An 11,722-nucleotide genomic window follows, 5' to 3' on the forward strand; every position below is an offset into this window, starting at 1 on the left:
TCAGGAAACAGTTTTCATTTTTTGAGCTGTAAGCACCTTATTAACACAAACCAGTCTATTACCTTTTAATACAGATACTAGATTTTCCATCCAGTATTTAAGAACCTAGTGCACAAGAACGAATATCTCATTGACAGGAACTCTGTTTATTGATCAAACTTATTTAGTGCTATCTTACAAGGCTTTTAAAGTGACAAGGGACAACTCCTTCTTCATCCCTCTCCCTACAACTGGAGAGATGATTAATAGAGAAGACAATTTCCAAAAAGAAGCTCCTCTATGTGGGAAGAGCTCTTCAGCCACTGCTTAGTGCGAGATGGAGAATTAAATAACCCAGTTCCCATTTAACCACAAACATTTTCTTAGGAAATAGCCCAGATCATTATATTTGAGTTTTTAATCCATATACGCCATCACTCATACAAGAAAAGTTACACTATATCTCTTCCAGAGAAAGTAATTAAAAAATATCATCTGTACAGTTTCAGCCATGGTAACAGCAAGACCTAACTGCTTATTATACCATTAATCAGTCTTACACAGGGCTTTGGGGTGGGTTTTTTTGCTAGCAGTAAGACAAAGAAGTGAAGTTTAGGACCCAAAGTGTTCTCATCCCAAAGTGTTTCTGTACTCTCTACTCTGAGGTAACTAGGCAATAAAATGCTTCAGTCACCCACAAGGAAAGCACTCAAACTGCAGTCATGCATCCATGCATTTGGGTATTGTCTTCTGGTTCCTCAATTTCACACTTTGCTAGAAGCACGCAGTAGCAGCAAGTTTCAATTACTCACATCTAAAACACTTACCAATATTTATGAGCCAGAACTGGCGGCATTTGGATCCCCGCTTCTGATATAGAGACAGTATCCTTTTGAATTTTCTAACGCTGTCTGGTTATCATTATTTTGAACATAGCTTTCTGCATCCTAAAGAGACATATTAAAGCAGGAATATGGCAACTGACACATTACTTACTCAAATCACATAAGTGCGGTAGCTTTTCTTAGCAAAGAAAAAGCATTTCTTCCTTTAAACTTAGAAGAAATGAAATGCATCCCCTGCTGCCATAAGTAATGACAGAAAGCAACCTTTTAAAATACTAAGTGGTTGCTCTATTTATTCATACCACAGAAATTACACGTTAGCTTGCCATGTGCACAGATGGATTCACATCTATAAATCACAAGTAATTCAGTAAAGTTTACTGCAGTACAGTTAACTTAATTTTTGGGCTTGTCAGTTCTGTTAGCATCACCCCCATTGCCTCAGAAGAAGATGGGAATCAGTCCAAAGGAGCGTCTAAGAAAGCATAGTCATATAAGGTATTACTACAGCAACTCCTCAGTTGATATAGCAGCAGCTAACTAGTATAGACTTTCACCCTGGAGCCATTTCTAGGTGAATACGTGTCTGAGTTATTACAGTCTGAGTTAAACTCGCTCTTACGTCACCCAGAAATAGCTAGTGACCAGGAAATCTTAGGACCAGGGCTAGGTTTTCTCTTACTTTATGTTCAGAAAAAATAATAGCCATATTCAGTATTTAGTGATCATCTATTTTCTCCCATTTGACCCCTTAATCCAGGAAAACAAAGAAACACTGAAATATATCTGCTGCTGGAGTTCACTCAACATTTCTATAATTAAGCCTGCTGAGAAACTCATTTTAGAGAGGGTTTTTTTTTCCCACAGAGAAGGGAAAACAGATTAATTCCTTGGCAACAAAATTCTAATTAATCAAAAATGTGTCTCTATTCATTCTTAGCTTCTTCATTACAATAAAATATCAGATGTTTACTGCTGAAATTACAGTCTTGATTCAATGCAAAATCAGGTGGCTCTTAAGATTTAATTATAAAAATAAAAATTAGGTTTATTGACTCTGCACAAGTGTTTATCTTGATCTGTGATTCACTGATTAGAGAGAAATGATTTAACATGAGGCAGGACTTTCTGCAAACAACTGTAGAAACATGCTTATCTCCAACCCAATAGACTGTCAATCATCCCAGCAAACTGTCCCCATGTCAACAGCAGAGAACTGGCTTTGTACCTCCTCAGCCTTATTCAAGCAATTATGTAAAGGAAAACAAAATTTTCAAGAGCAATCTGGGGCCATATATAAAGGCCACTTAAGGGACTACTTGCGCTGCCACCAAGGTCATTGCAGAGAGGTCTACTTTCTAGTACATACAAGCTTCCATCATGTCTTTTCCAGTATAAACAGTAGTTTTCCATGGCAATACCCCATCCATCATCTGATTCCATTTTCTTTGTGAGCCACATCTCTCTTCTGTTAATGACAATGCTAATATTCCCAGAATGGGGAGGTTTTGTCTTTTCGTAATTGGATGAACCTGACCCTGCCTTCCAAGTCCACCCAAATCTCCCATTCAAATCAGGACATAACCCAGGGTTTGATTCATGTATTTAATTGCCTAAAACTTGTGTCTCAATGCTAGTTTGTGCATACTGACATTTCTAAAGGAACAATAATGAACCTTACTTACCTGATAGTGTCTCTTTTTAATCATGTTTTGATATGAAATCCAGTCGTTGAGACATGAACTAAAAACCAGCAGTGGTGCTGGCTTTTCTGGTTTTCCATAGATTTCTTGAATCTGGTGGAATGGAGAACATGGAGATGTGTCTGAACCTTTCACTTTTTTCCACTTCTAGATAAAAAACACGCCAGATTTTACCTTTACTTGGTGTAAAGACAATGATTTGAATAGACTAAGAAAGCAATGGATATGCTGGCTAAATGCATAAAGGGAACATGTTCTTGCTCCTCCAAACTCGAGACAGTGAAAAGATGAGCTGTTAACATATTCAACAAGCTTCACCCTGCTCAGGCCTCTGTAATTTTGATAATCCCCTCGGGATTTTTTAGTCTACACCATCACAAATCAAGTAGCTACCTCTGCTCTGTCCCACAAAATTCATCTGGAAGTCCTTGTAAGATGCTCGAAGTTCTCCTCTACACAACGAGATTTGAACTTCTCTGCCCCATCTCCTTAGCATGGCCTTAACCACCAGGAGAATATTCCCAACTCTTCTGCTGAAGCTCTTTCTCTTGTAGAGCATAACCGACTTTTTATTTAATTTAAATTTTTAAACATTTAAACAATTAAACACAATTTAAAAGTGAGGGCATCCACCTGCCATTCTTGCCCTCCACTAGACAACATACAGATATTCTGTGTGAAATATTCACTGGAGACACCAGGAGTACCTCCTCACAGATGAATGTGCTGTGACAGATTCTAGTTCTTTTTCGCTCTTTGGCCCAATAAACGTGCATTATGCAGAAAATTTAGAATAGTCCCAGGCATAGCCAGAGGCAGCCATCTGGGTGCCTGGGGAAGCTGGAATGGGCTTGGCTAGCGGGAAGGGACTCAGTATCTGAAGTCTACAATCAACCAAGTGAGGCAAGGATTTTAGAAAATCTAAGCCCAGTTTTCAAATAAGCACCCTAATTACTGGAAAATCCTTCCTTGTGTATTTTGTAGTTGTGAACAGAATATCAAAATAGTCTTTGTTTCAGCTGATGCTCCTGGATGCTACTGTAATTCAGACAAGAAACGGCACTAGCAAATAGGTGTAAAACGAACTGGGTGCAGTCCCACCCTATTGGCAAACCTTCACCCCCGGTCTCAGACCACCACGGAGGAGCTGGATCTGCCGGGCGCAGGTACACACCACGGAACATCATTTCACATGACAAAGTTCTCAAAAGAGGAGGCTTCCCTCTTTTAAACTAACAAGGAAAAGGCATCCCTTACTTGAGAGTACGCACAGCAAGCTTCCGTCAGGATAAATGGCCCCTGAAAAAGGTGCCTACATGACTGTTAACAGCCTATTATACTTCATCTCCTGAGCGCAGCCTGCCCAGTGTCTTTCCAGACCCCTGTCATTTTAATGGACAACTCTCCATTGTGGCTAAACACTGTATCAGTCCCTTCAGGGGAAAATGGAGCAAACTCTGCAAATCGTGTATACCTGACTGACAGGCCACGTTTTGGAGTACAGCCAGGAGGGAATTCACAGTGAAAACCCCAGTTCATCATAATCTTCACTGGATGCAAAATTTTCCCGTGTCAGATTATTCAGAAGAAAAAAGGCTCTTTGTTAGAGTACCACACAATTTCCTGCATTCTCTGAGGGGGGAGAAACAAAACAGAACAAGATAGCTAAGAAATGAATATTCAAACGCATTTAAGTATCTTTTTTTCCTTTGTATCTTCGCAAGAAAATATCCTCAGAGAATTACCGTTTCTGTGAAGAATTGGTGAGGCTGCCAAGCAAAGCAAACTGGATTTTATTTTGATGGGCATACTGCACTGTGTGTTTATCATCCTCTGTGCCTTCTTGGAGCATGAGTATTGCTGCATTGTACTATCTATGCCAACAACCTCATCTGGAATATTATAATGCCCAGAGAACACCCTAAATGTATTTGTCTAGTTATTAGCCTTAATTGCTAGGCTTTCAGCAGGAATACACTGAAAAGGTAATAAACACAAGTTTCCTTTAATAATAGAGGACTGTAAATTGTTTTTTCATACAGTTCTAGGCTAATGTATATTTGACTACATACTTTTTTCCCAATAAAAATATTTCAAAAGAGTGAAACATGGCTTTTTTTTTTTTTTGGAAAAGAACCTCACCTTTAAAAACTTGATGTTCACAAAATTTTTCATTTCTCTTGACTTCTCTGATATTTTAATCAAAGCCTTCATTGTAAAGCTCTGGTAAGTGACATTTTACAGGCATTTTAAGTAACAAAAATTGTTAATTAATCACAACATGAAATTAAACCTATTTAACAAGACTTACAAATAGCTTTTGAAAAATAGCACTTGAAATATTTTGTCTACAAAATATTATTCAATTATTTTATAAACTGAAACCTGGAGGGCTCAGGAGCCCATTGCTGGGGGGTGGCATATCTTTGACAAGTCTATGAAACTTAAAGATCAATTTAGCCATTTTTCTTACTCACTGTCTTCACTCTGCCAGTTCTTCTAGTTAAAAGTACAGCTCAACTGTCATTAGAATTTAAAGCACTAAGTATTTTCTATTAATAACACAAAGCTTTGCAAAAAATCTCAGTCTTCTTGTAGGTTAGAATCACTTTCTAGGAACAGCCTAACAGGCTTCCAAGCAGAGTGTATGCTCAGCTGGGATTTTAACTAGAACAACACAGACTAGAATTTGTGAGCAAAACCCTCCTGACCATCTTCTGTTTGCAAGAGTGGACACACATGTCAGTACTTGCTATGCCAGCAAATGATACCTTGATAGATTTATGCAGCAAGAGATTTAGTGAGAAAGTTATAATGAAGCTCAGAGCATATTTAGGGAAAAACAACTGCCAGAGAATAAGGCAAAGATAATTACTGTTGACATGTTTAATCCCTTTGTGGCAGATGAAATAACTTAGCTTGGTTAAAATGCTATATACAGAATATAGAGGACTGTTTCAATAGAGATGGCATTTGGAACAGAAGATGGCAGGTGCAAGTAAAGTTTATTTCAGATATTATGGGCTTTGTGGTGGATTTACTGCACTCAAGCAGCATTCTCTTAGGGGAAGAAAGAAAAAGGTTATCTGGGCAGTACTGAATAACTCCCTCTACACACAAAAGACACAGGAAAACTAGCTAATGGAAAGAAAAGTCTGTTTTCTACTCATAACAGAATTTTGCTTTTAATTGCACACAGAAGAAACTCAGAATCCCCTATTCCCTTTATGGCATTATAATGCATGCCATTTCCAAGAAGTAAGGAATTTTTATTACCCTTTCCACAACGTGGAATCCACAGCACAGACAAACTAATTGTGCTTTCAGATGTACAAGGAGGACTGGATACAGGGCATATGGTGCCGAGTACCTTTGAAAAAGCCAGACTTCTCAAATTGCAGAAGGTCAATCGGTAAGTAATCCTTTCAGCTAGAAAAATGCAGAAAGAAGGAAAGGAATGCCGAGTCCTTGTTCAATGTGTTCATCAGTACATTACAAACTTAGAGGTAATTATAATGCACGCTCATGTCCCCGTGCAGGTGCCTATCACGTGCCCGTCGCTGTGGGACCTGACGGCCGCAGAAACACACCGCTTGTGGAGGGGATCACCCAGGAGCAGCCTTAAAAGAATCAATGTGGAACAAATGAGCTATCAGAAGTTAGAGCAAGAGAACCTACAGAGCAAGTAGCACCTTCAGATGAAAGGGTGGCTCAAGTTAGAAAGGCAGAGCTGGCCAGAAGGTTCAAAGCAAGACATGTGAAGAGCCAACACAAAGAAACATCTTTCAAATATATTATCATACAAAAAAATCAGGGAAAAGAGAATCTCACTGAAATGGAGAAAAGTCTTCAAATAGAAAATACTATTAACATTCTTGAACCAAATTCATTCCTGATGTAAAAACCTCTGAAAACAGTCATTTACACTAGAGAAAAAATTTATTCCTTAGTGTGAGATGCAACATTCTTCCAACCTGATGAGTTAAGCCAAACACAAGAATATTGTGAATCTGTTCAGTTGAACTAGAGGAGTGAAGTGTATCTGTACAGTGTCAGTGTAGTCTGTTTTGTTAATCCTACGGTACAAAGTGTTCTGCTGTTGACATGCCATTTCACATTACGTGTGTCGTTTCTCAGCGACAGCGCTGCGGGGAGATGGAATTTGTGTAAGAATCTGCATTTTGAACGAACATTAACTTTTGGATGTCTGTGCAGTAGGAATTCTTCTGAACAAGAACTTAGATGCTCCTTGTTGGCAAGAACCTAATGAAATCAGGTCTTAAGAAAAATGCTTCATAGGCTGCTTTAAGAATCCATGGTAGATTCCACTATAAATACGTGACAGAAGAAATACAAAATAAATTATGCAGTTTCAGTAGCATGATCATGTAGGGAAATAAGATCTTCCAGAGGCTCCTGCCAATAACTGCATAATAGCAAACTTTTTTTTTTACTCCTTATGCCAAACATTTTGACAGGGAATTAACCTCCTTTACTGCATAGTCATTCCAAGGTTTTGGTCAAACAGTGATATCAGCTACTACTTAATACTATCATGTGTGCTTGACCCATATGCAACAGCAACCTCTGCAATATCACAACAGAGCTTGTGACATTATCTATAACAACACTGCTTGGTGCTATCAAAGTAGCACTGAAAGGGCACTTTTCAATAGATCCCAACTGAGGATGAATACCATCGCAGCCCCTTGTAACCGCCTGGTTCATACACAAGCACTATTGACACTTCCCATCTCTTCGACATTTATCCACCCCTCGTTTCTATCGCTCCTGTCTCATCCTCTCTGAGCATTCATCTTCCTATCTTCCTTTCAATCATCAGCAAAGGGCAGTGCTGGGAGAATATTTAACACAAAGAAGCTTGGGCTGATGGACACCAAAGCTTGCAGTATAGATCCCTGTAAGACCAAGATATGCAGTGTGCAATGGATCTGCAGGTTCTGTAGAAGTGCTATTTTTTTTCATGTGGGTTCACTATTATAATAATCTCTTTTCAGTAACAGAGTTGACCCTGTGTTTTAGCTGGCCCATGAACTTCTGACTTCAGTGAGTTGGGTGGAATGCACACAAAGTAGTAAAAAATAATATAAATCTAATCCTCTAGTTCAAGGACATGAAGCAAACAGACCTTTGCTCCAACTTATACTTTATATTTGGATCAGGAAATAACATCTCCATGAAAGACTTGTCTGGATGTTTCTTTGGCAAGCAGAATTCCTCATCATTTCTCAAAAAAAAAAAATTATTCACTTAAATGGCCACAAGTCTCAACTCAGTAGAGATAGCTCATCTCTGAAACATTGCAAGATTAAATTTACAATGCACTAAATTAGGTTAGATGCTATTACCTGTAAAATGTTTGACTATAGAGTAGAATGCATCTGAAGTAGAAACATGCTCTTTACCGAGTACTCTACACTCTTAGCTCTATATGTTCAGCACCAGTGCTAAGGAAGTGTTCAACATCAGATGCGTTTGATCTTGAATATACACACATTTCTGTGCTGTTATCTTCTTTTCCTAATAATCAATTTTAACAGAAAGAATATACCTACAGAAGTGAAGCACTGAAACGCTACATCTCTGTTTCTCTTTGTACCATGCTATTAATATTCTTGCAGTGTAGTTTCTGGTGCATGCATTAAGTTTTAATTAGCATTCCCTGAAATTAGCATGCCTGAAAAAGGCATTTGTTTGTTTAGGAATCCAGGTTTCCATAATGGTGCTTTTTTGTTTGTTTCCTTCCCAGCTTTCACTGCAGAGTTTGACCAGCTGATTTAATTTGCCTAATTTTAAAAGATAATGTAACAACTGAAAGCAAATAAACTGAAGTTAAATTGGATCAACTCATTCAATAATACGCCTTAATATGATTTAATTTTATGCAGTCTAATGAATACAAAAAAGGGAAGGCTCGAGCAAAGCACTCAGCAGCGCCTGCTGGACGAGGCTCTGCCACCTCCTGACCCCGGGGCCGTGCCGCTCCGCCGAGGCCTGCTCCCACACCCAGAGCTGGGGCTGCCACTTATTGCTCCCCCACCAGCACCCGCACCAGCTCACGGGCAGGCAAGTGGCACAGACGATTCCTTTGGGTGCCTACCTGCCACTAAAACTGTGTATGTCTACTGCAGAGCTGAGCTTGCTGCTCGCCCAGGCCATGCTGACAACACGCCACTGTCTGTGGAAATACGGGTGGCAAAAATACATGAGATCGCTTTTAGACACTGTGGTTTTTTAGTCTGCCGTATATCACTTTGTTTGCCATCACTTCCCCACTGTAGATATTTATTCTTTAAAAGTATTTTTTTAAAAACTAAATCAAAAGCCATTTAGTGCTGTTATACACTGTACAAAGCTACACACGTCATTTTGCTGGGTAAACAATATGACGTGAACACAGCCTGCACGCACATCTCCGTGACTTAACGGCAGTCTCGTCTTGCAGATACAAACGAGTAAAAGAAGCCTGACCTCTAGTGAGCCCAAGTGCTCACACCACTTTTGTGAGAGCCAGAGTCAAGATATCTTCACTCTCTGGAAAACTTCATTTGTAGCTCTGAAACGAAGATATGTAACAACATAACCCAGAGTGAAGATGAGGACAACAAAAGGATAAATATTATAATCTAATTACTACAGAATTTTGAAGTGACTGATGAGATTAACATTACAGAAGCATCTGAATAAGGAAAAAGCTGTGGTTGCAGACTACTACATCATACTTCTGAATTTACTCTGCCTTCTTTTAATTTTTATTGAATAATTTCATTATCTATACTTAAAATATAAGCATATCAAATATTTAACCCGATCTACTGAGAGACTTCTGAGATGTTTCAGGGTCTGTTTATATCATGAAGTTCTCTACTAGAAGTACATACCTGTGGAAGACCGCAGTTTCTTCTCAATACACATCAGACATTAGCATTAAGGTATAATAAAACAGAGATAATTATTGCCTTTAAAATTCACTTGAATAAAAGAAATATTACAAGAAAACATGATAACTGAGACGTATGCAATAAATAGCAGTGCTTGCGAGGATTCCCACAAGCAGTATTTCAACAACGAAATCAGATGCCTAACTTGAGGCACTTTCCTGCAAGTCTCCTGCAGGCGACTATTGCTCACAAATCCTCAGCTCCAGTCCTAGAGGAATCGCAAATTACTTCCTCGAGGAAAGCAACCTAAAATACTCTGAACAATCAGGCATGAAGGCAGAAAGCTATGGAAAGTTCAGTTTTCTGAAGGTTGTAAAAACCACAAAATCTTTTAAATTCACATATCATCAGTGATTTTTACAACAGATTCAGAGACATCATCATGATACATCTCACAGAATGGCTGAGGCTGGGAGGATTCTTATACACAGAATTACCTGATAAGAACGATTTCAGTAAAATTCTTTATGCATTTGGTTTTTTGTGAGCCGTTAATTACAATTCCGCTTGACAGAAGTACAGCATCGTATCCATGAAGCACACAAGCACAAGATGTTGAACTTTGCTGCCTTGTGATCATGCAAAAACAAACCCATTACTGACAACATGTTCATACAAGTGCAACTCTGAGCAGAGCATGCAGAGCAAACCAGATTAGTGCTTTCTCTGGCATGGCGCATCGCTAATGCTGTTACAGGAAGAGGAAAACTTCTATAGGCAAGATAAGGAGGCATGCTTAACTAGAATACAGGCACTAGAAGCACTTCAGTTTACATATTCTTGATTTATTTACCACCTTACATATAATCCTAGCTTATCACTCATTGGATTTGGCTAAACCACTAGGATATATCACACATACTCTTTAATCTACACGATGATGCTTCAAGTAACTCTTTAGCTGAACTGGCATAGATAGCATTACACACCCCTCTCCACAATTGATTTCTGGCATCAGGTGGTATCTTGATTCAGCACATTACTTGAAACTAGCAAACATCCCATGTGAGAATCATCATGCAAAAGGCTTCAAGGTTGTATATTAAAAGACCTATTCTTAACTTGGTCCTGGTGCCTCTGGTTCCCATGTCAGGGCCATACAATTTACAATCCTTATGCTTTTCTCTTTAAAAGGCACCTAGCAGAGAATGTAAGTGCTGCTTCTTATACCTAGGGCTACAGAGAGCAACTCAAGCAAGAGCAGAAGGAAATACAGTTTAAATTGATGGCTGCAGCTGAGCACGCCAATTGATTGCTCCATGTATTTCTATCATCTCAAAAAGGCAAAGACAGTAGCATAGAAGGAAGAGCACAGAAGAGGCACACAAGTTACCAATAGAATAATTATTTCAATAACTGTAACAATGTTAGCAATACTTTTAACCTTTACTTTAAAACATCTAATACTATCAAAATGTACAGATTGTAAGGCTAACTTTGAGACTAGGAAAGATCTCCCCAGAACAAAGGGCACGAGAGATACTATGATGTGTTTGAACAGAGATAATGGCTTCTTGATTAGGCAATAAGGGTAATTTTCAAAGCTCAGTATAAATAAAAGAAGTAATCAAACGACAGCTTGAATGTAAAAGTCTGATTTTTTTTTTCCAGTTTGATTTCTGAAATACATGAATGCATTTACTCTTCATTTAAGTAACTCAAATCCCTGCAACCATGGTAATGCATGTGATCATCCCTGGGGAAAAAAAAAGTAAAAACCACCACCATTTTTTAGTATTTATAATTGTACTTCCTGTGAGTCACACACCAATTCTGGGTTATCAGAACACACAACAATTACACCTTCTAGTGCACATTTTACAAAAAGAAGCCAATATAAAGTAATTATATCAAAGCACAAACAAGGAAAAAGAGCAAATGTCCACCCAATCCTAAACCTTGCTTTTTAAGGTGAGGCATGTATGCACTCCAAGATAACAAACTTTAGCTGTCACATGGTTGGCAATACCAAGGACTGAAGATTACTTAGACAATTTTTTCAATTTGAATTTACATGCTTTCAGAGGCTTCCTTTCAGAAAATTACACAGTTTAATAAAGGGTTTTGTCTTTATGCAATCCTAGCTCTAGTATAAGAAAGTGCCCAAATCATAGAATGGTTTGGGCTGGAAGGGACCTTAAAGATCATCTAGTTCCAACCCCCCTGCCATGGGCAGGGACACCTTCCACTAGCCCAGGTTGCCCAAAGCCCCATCCAACCTGGCCTTGAACCC

The sequence above is a fragment of the Strix aluco genome, chromosome 16 (genome assembly GCF_031877795.1).
Source record: "Strix aluco isolate bStrAlu1 chromosome 16, bStrAlu1.hap1, whole genome shotgun sequence".
Classification (NCBI taxonomy): Eukaryota; Metazoa; Chordata; class Aves; order Strigiformes; family Strigidae; genus Strix; species Strix aluco.